The sequence below is a fragment of the Cydia fagiglandana genome, chromosome 6, assembly GCF_963556715.1.
Source record: "Cydia fagiglandana chromosome 6, ilCydFagi1.1, whole genome shotgun sequence".
Lineage (NCBI taxonomy): Eukaryota > Metazoa > Arthropoda > Insecta > Lepidoptera > Tortricidae > Cydia > Cydia fagiglandana.
Window position 1 is genome coordinate 14,014,937 of NC_085937.1, and position 7,950 is coordinate 14,022,886.

The following is a 7,950-nucleotide window of genomic DNA, read 5'->3' on the forward strand; positions in this document are numbered from 1 at the left end:
CCTGGATGGAGTCTGAAAAGCGAGGATCTATATAAACAATACCAAGAAACGGGAAACCCTCATACTGGCGCCGAACTCCTCGCTTCCCTCGACGAGAGCCGAAGAGCAAAGTGGGAAACCGCAGTTGGGCAAATGGACTTCAAACGGTCCAGTAGAAAAGCTTGGAGGACCATCAACAGCCTAACTGGAAAAAACAGCCAAAACAGAGATTGCCCAAGCGTTAACCCAGATGCCATAGCCATTAGACTGGTTGAACTAACTAGAGCCAAAAGTGACAAAACCTTCACAAAGAAAATTAAGAAAGAACTGACAGCTCTCAAGGAAAACTCCCCAAGAAACCACGAGCTTGCCAGACCATTCAGTGTGGAGGAAGTTGTCACCGCTATTAAACAGCTCAAAAACAATAAAGCCGCTGGCCCGGATAACATCTTTAATGAGTTCATCAAGCATATGGGGCCCATCGCAGTCAGCTGGCTAACAACCTTGTTCTCTAACATCCTGTCAAACAATAACTTACCGAAAGAGTTTAAGTTAGCAAAAGTAATAGCTGTGCCCAAACCAGGAAAGCCTGAAAACCTTGTCGAAAGCTTTAGGCCTATTGCTCTCCTCAGCTGTTCTCACAAGCTGCTAGAACGTCTCCTTCTAGGCCGCATTGAACCTTATATAGAAGCGGTCACACCGCCCGAGCAAGCCGGTTTCAGGAAGGGCAGGAACTGTGTCGATCAGGTGTTAGCTCTCACTAACTTTGTAGAAGCCGGATTTCAAAAACGCCTTAAATCGACCGCGGTTTTTATCGACCTCACAGCGGCCTACGACACAGTCTGGAGGCACGGCCTGGTTTATAAGTTAATGTCAGCAATCCCAAGCAGAGAATTAGTAGACCTCATCTCCAACATGCTGTCTGAAAGGACCTTCGAAGTTTTCTTGGGAAACAAGAAGAGCAGGAAACGCAAGTTGAACAATGGCCTTCCTCAAGGTTCGGTGTTAGCGCCAATGCTGTTCAACTTGTATATCTCAGATCTTCCGCATACAGAAGCTACAAAGTTTATATATGCCGATGACATCGCACTTATCTCACAGAGCAAAGATTTTGAATCTGGTGCCCAAACACTGTCATCGGACTTAGAAGCTCTGACAGCATACTTTAGCGCGTGGCGACTTATACCCAGCCAAAGTAAGACTGAAGTCTCCTGTTTTCATCTATACAACCAGATGGCCAGCTATCATCCAACTGTTTACCTGAATAAAGAAGCACTCAAGTACAATCCCTGCCCAACTTATCTCGGTGTTACGCTGGATAGGTCCCTTACCTATAAGCAACATCTAACCAAGCTCTCGCAAAAGGTAGCAACGAGAAATAATCTCCTCCATAAACTCTGTGGCACCAGCTGGGGAGCTTCGGCGGATTGCTTACGCACTTCGGGTATCGCGCTTGTGTACTCTGCGGCCGAGTACTGCGCACCTGTATGGCTAGGTAGTGCACATATCAACAAAGTGGACGTCAAGCTGAACGAGACCATGCGATGCATCTCTGGTACTATTAAATCTACTCCGGCCCACTGGCTGCCAGTACTAAGTCACGTAGCGCCGCCTCATCTCCGTCGCGCTCATGCTTTGAAGAGAGAAGTGGAGAAGATTTTGAAAAACCCAACGCTACCAGTACATCAAGAGTTCTGCCACCCTCCTCCACAACGGTTGGTCTCTCGAAACCCACCCTGTGCTATGGCGCCAGGCCTAAGCAATTTCAACATCTCGGATAGGTGGAAGGCTGACTGGTCTACTGCTACGGCTGGAAAAGACACACCCTATCTTTCAGACCCGACGATAAAACCAAAAGGGTTTCACCTACCTCGTAAGATCTGGTGCCGTCTAAATAGGTTGAGAACAGGTCACGGCCGCTGTAATTATTTCCAACATAAGTGGGGCTGGAAGGAATCTCCCCTCTGCGAGTGTGGCGAAGAAGAACAAACCACTGAGCACATATTACGGCGCTGCCCTCTTCACTCCTATCCTGGCCCAGCTGAGGATCTGGATGCCCTGACACCCGACGTAGTTGCCTGGCTTAACAACCTCAAAGCTGTTCTCTGATTGCCTAATCATGTATGCCATACGATTAAATAAATAAATAAACAGTTATTTGATACAAAAAAATTTTTTCGTGTCTTTTAACCCCCAAGGCGTGTTTTTTCACCCCTTTGTGGTATCTAATCACCCCTATGACGTAACTATTCACCCCCTATGACGTATCTATTCACCCCATATGCGTGTCCACTGACCCCTTTTTCACGTAAAAGTACTTGTTGATAGTTTTTTGCAAAAAAATGCTTAATTATAGAGAAAATTGGTGATATTATTAATTATTTAGGTACTACAGATACTATATTACCAGGTTAGCTAACTTTAACTACGTTAATGTCACTACATTTACCGCTAGAACAAAGTTCAGACAGGCTTCATTTCTTACCTCGGTGAGGCCTTCCTTTAGAGTCAAAAAAATCTAACTTTTAGGCAGTTTGATTAACTTCTTTTGGTATCAATGTAGAGAATAAATAGTCTACTATATACTTATTCCAAAAAAATCGATTTTAGAGATGTACGTTTTTAAATATAACAACTTGAAAGAAAAAGTTCAAAATTTCTCTATTCACCCCGCGATTTCTGTTCACCCCGTTTTACGGTATTTTCTTTTGTGGAGTCGTTGGTTGAGAATTATTACCGCAATATTTTAGTTGAGTCGAGTTGAGTACGTATTTGTAAAGTCTGCAAAAGTTATGGTCATGACCACATGAGATGCAAGCATTTTATGTTTTAAAACTGTTACTATTTTGCTTGACATATAGACATAATTTTTGACAGCAATTATTTTAGTAGGTATTCGTGTTTGATTTAGTTTATGCGCTGTTGCCCACCCAAACACATTCCCAAACTTAGTTATAGATTGTACTAGCTACTTGCCCCGGCTTACACAAAACCTTAACAAATTATACTACCCCTGAACCTTTCTCAGAAATCACTCTATTTATAGATGAAAACCACATGAAAATCCGTTTTGTAGTTATTAAGTTTATTGCGAACATACATACAGACGCGGCAGGGGACTTTCTTTTATAAATTGTAGTGATTGTTATTCAAAACATTTTTATTCATATAAAGAGACGCGTAATTCTTTGTAGGTAATAGTTCAGCATCAATTATAGAAAGTATATAGACAAGTATTTTCTTAAGTAACTAGTTGTCAAAACTTGTTTTAAATAGCAAAAGGGTACGCTTGCTTAAACCCTGTCAACTAGTACAAGTAGTACACAATACACTCCCCAACAAAGGACTAGCCCTAAAATCCCTACTTTTACATAACTAGACTCCCATTCATAAAGAAATTACTATGAAAATGTAGTAATTTGCGGTCCAATTCACACGAACCGGTTTTGCCCCTGATTGTGGATGAAAGCTTTCATAGAGCACACAATCGGTGCATTGGTAGCCCTGAACTTGACATACTTTCCCACGATATCCTCCTAAGGCCCGGCCATACAAATGTAAAATCCAAAATTTGCGACTGTACTTTGAACCTACAGTGTAGGAAATAGAGTTGATTTTGCATTGTTGGAAAATGGAACGAAACAAAGCAAAAGTGACTCTGGTCAAATTGGATAGGATTTAAATTTCATCGAACTGAAGAGGTACTATAGGTAGGACCTTAGGCCTCAGGACGATATTCGATGGTGTATTTTAGCATAGTGTTAAAAACCGTTCGAACTCTACTGTTATCTGTGCGTCAAAAAATTTCCGATAGGATATGAATATGAATGAGTTTTCTGTGCACATATATTATTTTCTCTTTAACTAACAATTAATTTTAATTGATTTACGGGCGTTGGAATGATCATTCCTAGAATTTAATTGAAACAAAAAAATATATGTAGGAACTGATTTTTATGTCCAGACTACTTTGTTAATGACTTTTCAACTATATTTAAATTCAATGTCGACTTGCCACAACATATTTTATAACGCACCTACTTATATTCAGGTAAAGGTGTTTCTCTTTCTGTCTGAAAAGGCAAAACAAATTCTCCTATAGGTAATAAATTCACCCCTGCTTCATAAAACTATACTAAGTATTATTTAGTTATTTTTTATATCCCTTTCTTACAAATGCATAAGTCAAAATGCCCGATTAAGACAAATAATGCAAAAAAAAACAAAAAAAAAGCAAAAAAAAAACGGTCACCCATCCAAGTACTGACCACTCCCGAAGTTGCTTAACTTTGGTCAAAAATCACGTTTGTTGTATGGGAGCCCCATTTAAATCTTTATTTTATTCTGTTTTTAGTATTTGTTGTTATAGCGGCAACAGAAATACATCATCTGTGAAAATTTCAACTGTCTAGCTATAACGGTTCGTGAGATACAGCCTGGTGACAGACGGACGGACGGACGGACGGACGGACGGACGGACAGCGAAGTCTTAGTAATAGGGTCCCGTTTTACCCTTTGGGTACGGAACCCTAAAAATTAATAAGTATTTGAGGCTTGTAGCGCGTTCATGAATAACGCTAAAACCCTCCTTGTAAGTCTAACCGTAATTTTAAGAGCTATTATGATATAAACATTATTTCGTGTATATAAACAAAAATACTAATAAAATATTAGCCCACGTAGCCTTTCGCCAGCTTAAACCGGCATTACAAAGGAACGTGTTTGCCGAAGGAAGCGCTCATTTTATTGGGCCACAAAAGCGAGGAGTGCATGCGTATGATCACTTCTTATTGCAAGTGCATAATTCAATCAATATGTACTGTAAAGGATTTTTTGTTATTTTTACGAGTATATGTTTGTAATAATTTTCCGGTATTAAAGGTTTTCTTGCTCTTACAAAGATCGCAATTCGAAACGCGCGTATATATTGATTTTGGAAACTAATTCAAGAATTTCATAATTAGAATATAAATCATCATTAGAATATTACCAACCTCCAGCTGGAAACGGACCACCTTTTGGGCATTTGTATACAGTTCGTCTTTTTTAGCATTAGAAAGAACTTCGCAGAAGTAAGCCTGTGGTTCCAAATCCGGCACTATTAGCGGTAATAATTTGAAGTAAATTATATGTATTGACCATGCTACATTAGATAATTCAATAATTATTAACAATTAAAGAGCCTGATAAAAACTGCACGCTTGCTTCTGTGGAGTTCTTTCTAATGCTAAAAAAAAACAAACTATAATACCGTTTACTCCGACGTGTCGGAAGCCGGTGTTGCTCGAAGCACAACACTGTTAACTAGACTAATCCCAAGGTAATTTAGTTTAAACATACGATACCCACCATATTCTTATAACCTCCTAAGGCCCAAGGTCCTACCTATAGTACCTCTTCAGTTTGATGAAATTTAAATCCTATTCAATTGGAACAGAGTCGCTTTTTGCTTTGTTTCGTTCAATGTTTCAACAACAACGCATAATCAACTCTAATTCCTACAATTAGGTTCTAATTTCAATGGCAAATTTTGGATTTTTCATTTGTGTTGGGCCTTAGGAGGATATGGGTATTACAATCAAATATTTCGATTCAAATGCGAAATGATCCCCGACCGGCCTTAAGATCCGATTTATTTAAGCCTACTTTTATCTGGGTCTGATTTATTTTTCCTCTACGCCGCCCCCGTTCGGACACTAAATTTAGGTCATATAAAGATAACTTCGCATGAGATCCCGCATTATGAATCATATCATAAACGCAGCAGTTTCTAACACATGTGCCATTGGAAAAACCTTAATCTTAACAAGTTCTACGTGAAATGTAACAATTCAGTGGCATCCATGTGTGATTGTGTTCATTTTGTGCATTTTTAAAATAGGTACTAAGAACAGTAAGGAACACAACTTTGTACTTAATATAAAATATATAGTGTAGTGTATATATAGTTTAGGTCCTTATATCATACTAGGGCTTCACGCTAGTTCATTCATCCCCTTTTTTTTTTAATTACCTATCAAGTATAACTGAGTAAGTAGGGAAGCAAAATCAACAATAAGTTGTTGTCACATAACAATGTGATGTCGAATTGCGGTTATGATAGGTATTTTGTCTTCTCTCCTTACGTTAGATTAGATCTACCCTGTGGAGAGATATCTAGTAGGTATCTACGCTTTAGGTATTTCTATTTTCATTACCCACTTCGTTACGTCCCGTACACCCTTAATGACGGTCGATTACGGATTTAGGTCAGTTATTGAGTTTATGAGACCTACGTGGAACTTTGTGGAACTTTAGGAGCCCTTAATTACGTTTTGAAAAGCTATGGACTATCCGTGACGAAATTTTAGTCAAGGGACTTTCGGTGGGATTGGATTTTATCGGTTCAAAGCGTTTTAATCACAGGTATGTGTTACATGATATTGAGGGTGTAAGATTAACTATCTACTTGTTGAGTATGTATAGATTTAGGTATAGATTTATACTGGCTGATTAGTCGTTAAATGTTAGTATGAAACTTGACGAGTTCTATGTCAATATGTCACAGCGTCAATAAGAAAGGAATATCTGTTTTTGTATATTATGATGGTTTAATTTAAATATATTATGTTTCGGACCTCTGAGTATTACTTAATATGGTAGCAGCATCGTGTGAATGGTTAAGGAAGAAAGATATATACAAGTAAGTGGAAAAATGAGTAGTAACGATAAAATAATTATACCCGTGTTTGACGGAACCGAATATGCGAATTGGAAAATTCGGCTGATGAAATATTTACAGTTTAAAAAATGCAAGGAAGTAGCGACTAGAGATAAAACAGACAAGGACGATGCTAGTAAATGGGAAGAGATGGATATTCAGGCTACGAATTATATTTACAGCGCTATTACCAACCGGCAGTTAGAATATATAAGCGAGGTAGAGTCGGCATATAAAATAATATTAAAATTCGACGAAATGTATTTGAAAGAATCAACCGCTTTACAAATTGTATGCAGAAATAATCTAGAAAATATAAAGCTAGCTAAATATACGGATATAAATGTTTTCTTCGACGATTTTGAAAGATGTGTCAATGATTTGAAAAATGCCGGCGCCATTATTTCTGAAAGTGAAAAATTAAATTATATGCTAAAAGCGCTACCGGAAAGTTACAGCTATATAGGCGATTTAATAGACGTGTTACCGGAATCTGAAAGAACTGTTGAATACCTGAAAAGTAAAATACGAATGAAAAATTTACAAAAAGTAGATGAAGAGTTTCCTAACCGATCGAACGCATTTAAAGTAAATACTGAAAATAAACCGATTTGTTTTACGTGTGGAAAGCCTGGTCACGTGCGCAGAGATTGCTGGCACGGAAGTCGTGGTCGCGGACGCGGACATTCAGGTCCACATCATGGTCGTGGACGCGGTGACCATAATTTTAGACCAAATAGAGGTAGAGGATCTTACCAGAGCAATACTTATTATAACAGAAATAGCTTCCACACATCAATTGTGCATAATTCGACGAAAAGTGAAGAGAATACGGTAAAGTCGGGTCAGATAAATTGGCTTTTAGACAGCGGCTGTACAGACCACATCGTAAATACTGATGAATATTTTGACAAATATATAACTTTAAAGATGCCCGTAAAAGTAAAAGTTGGAGATGGAAGATTTTTGAACGCAACGAAAGTTGGCAGCATTACAACATATTTTCCTGTTTATGAGAATAAAAATAAAGTGGTCATAGGTAATGTATTTTACATAAAAGAGATGAAAGCAAACTTGTTGAGCTATGCGAAGATTACAGACAATCACACAATCATTTCGTCAGGACATTTGTCAAAGATATATAACCGGAATAGAGAACTAATAGCAATTGCGAAGAAGGAGGACAGATTATATAAAATGACAAGCTTCATTACAAAAACAATTGGTGTAAATGTCACAAGCAGTAATATGACAATTAAAGAAAAACTTCA